The 2,548-nt window shown below is 44.3% G+C and overlaps 1 non-coding gene across 1 annotated transcript; it reads left to right on the forward strand.

The window, feature by feature from the left end:
• Positions 1-281: 281 nt before the first annotated feature.
• Positions 282-388, forward strand: LOC145637450 (small nucleolar RNA R71). The gene has a single exon (XR_014114233.1). It is a non-coding gene; the product is annotated as a small nucleolar RNA R71 (small nucleolar RNA).
• The last annotated feature ends 2,160 nt before the right edge of the window (positions 389-2,548 follow it).

The following is a 2,548-nucleotide window of genomic DNA, read 5'->3' on the forward strand; positions in this document are numbered from 1 at the left end:
AAACATTCGCTACATTAGCAGTGCTCAGATTATCTAATTTTTGGCATATAGAGGTCAGTTGAGCTTGCAAAAAGGATACAGAGTCAACACTATGTTTCCCCTTGCTAGCAAATCCTCTAGGATTCCCATATTGGGAATTGTGTATCGCCATGTCTTCAATAACCTGACCTGCATCTTCAACATCAAGATTCATAAATCTCCCACTAGCTGCAGAATCTAAAATTATTCGAGAAGAATTTCCAAGGCCATTATAAAAGGCTTGGATTAACTGCCATTGTGCTAAATTATGGTGGGGGCAGTCTCTTTTTAGATCCTTGAACCTCTCCCAAGCCTCATATAAAGATTCATCGGCTTCTTGAGCAAAGTTCTTAATCGCACTCCGTAGTACGACTGTTCTCTCTGCAGGATAATACTTGTTATAGAAATTCAAAACAAGAGTTTCCGAGTCAGTTATACCAAGTGCAGTTCTATTTAAGCCATTAAACCAAAATTTAGCTTTTCTAGTTAAAGAGAAGGGAAAGAGAATCTCCCTGATTTGGTCTTGAGTGACCCCGGCTTGCCTGATGGTGTTGCAATATTGACAATAGTCGGCAATGTGAAGATTCGGGTCTTCACCTTTAGCTCCACTAAATTGCTTCCTCTCTATCATCGTTATAAATTGAGGTTTAATTTCAAATTGAACCCCATAAAGAGCCGGAGTGGGGGTGAGATGTGGAAAATCTGTAAGCTTTGGTTGGGAGTAGTCACTAAGCTTCTTTGGAACAGCCATCTCTGATTTTGCGTCTGATGATACCTCTGAATCGCTAGAACCATTCGGAGGATCGCGGAGATTATTGTTAAGATGCTCCTTAATACCCTCAAAGGCTTCTTTTTCTGCAGCCCCCACTTAAATTCTTGGTTTCCTTTCAGTAGCTGATAGAACGGTAAAGCCCTGTCTGCTGACTTGCTGATGAACCTGGTCAGCGTGGCCATTCTTCCTGTCAACCGCAAGATATCTTTAATGCACTTTTGGCTCCGACAGGCTTAGGACTGCTTCAAATTTTTCCGGATTTGCGTTTATTCCTCTCTCGCTAATTAGGAAACCTAAGAACTTTCCGGAGCTCACTCTGAAGAAACATTTCTTCGGGTTTAGTTTGATTTTGTACTTGTTCAAGGTAGCGAATATTTCTTCTAGATCCATGATATGCCCTGCCTGCGTGACACTCTTAACAATTGAGTCGTCAACATATACCTCAACATTTCTACCCTTCTGGTGTATGAACACTCTATTCATTGTCTTCTGAAAGGTTGACCCAACATTCTTCAGCCTAAAAGGCATAGCTATGTAATTGTATACTCCCCCTTCAGTGATGAATGCGGTTTTCTGCCGGTCTGGTTCATGCAAGTTGATCTGATGGTACCCTGAGAAGGTATCCATAAAGCTTAGCAAGGCGTGCCCGTTGGTTGAGTCCACCAGCTGGTCAATCCGCGACAGCGGGTAGCAGTCTTTCGGGCATGCCTTGTTGAGATCTCTGAAATCAATACACATTCTCCACTTGCCATTTGCTTTTTTCACCATGACCACATTGGCTAACCACTCTGGGTAATCGCAAGGCTTAATGAATCCTGCCTCCAAGAGTTTCTGCACTTCCTTCTGGATTGCTTGATTTTTCTCTGTTGAGAAGCTTCGTTTTTTCTACCTGATTGGCTTTATATCCTCTTTCACATTCAGCCTGTGGACCATGATTGCAGGGTCAATTCCGAGCATCTCATCTGCGGAGAATGCGAAAATATCCTTGTTCCTTCTCAGCAGCTCTATGAGGTGTACCCCTACTCCCGGATCGATGTCTTTCCCGATCTTCACCGTTCTTGAAGGGTCACCCTCTGAGAGCTCAACTGTGACATGCTCTCCACTGGGGAGTGGCCTAGCCATTTCTTCCTTTGCAGGCTCAAAGTTTTTCATTGCTAACTTCTGTTTATCCTTCTCCCTGTGATACTCTTTGCGCTTCCTTTTTCTTGACTTCCTCTCAGCCTGCTCAGCGGGCCTCCACTCTGAGGTTGGCTGACCGCCCTTCATTAGTTGTGTAGGCCATGGCGAGGTGGTAGGTGGATACCACTTCGTCTATTTTGTGAATGATTGGTCTGCCCATGATCACATTATAGGGCAAAGGAGAATTTATCACAAGGAATTCTGCTCGAACATCACGCCTTTTTTACCTCTCCTCTACTCGCACTGAGAGCTCAATTATACCTTCGGGGGTCAATCCTGATGCATTAAACCCGGTGACTTCATAACTCACCCTTTTCAGATCCTTGCCCAACTTCAGCTTGTTGAACGCGCTGATGTATATGATGTTGGCTGAGTTGCCTCCATCTATCAATATCCTATCCACCTCCCAGTTTGCGATTCTCATTTTCACTACCAATGGATCATCATGAGGGTAAATTATGCCTTCCTGGTCATATTCGTCAAACGTGGCTCACGGCTGCGGGGGAAGGGGTGGCCATCTACGCCACTCATTATAGTTTATCTGGTGTATCATCGCCCGCAGATCAGCCCGTGCTTTGT

Source organism: Chenopodium album, chromosome 6 (assembly GCF_948465745.1).
Source record: "Chenopodium album chromosome 6, dcCheAlbu1.1, whole genome shotgun sequence".
In the NCBI taxonomy this organism is placed as follows: Eukaryota; Viridiplantae; Streptophyta; class Magnoliopsida; order Caryophyllales; family Amaranthaceae; genus Chenopodium; species Chenopodium album.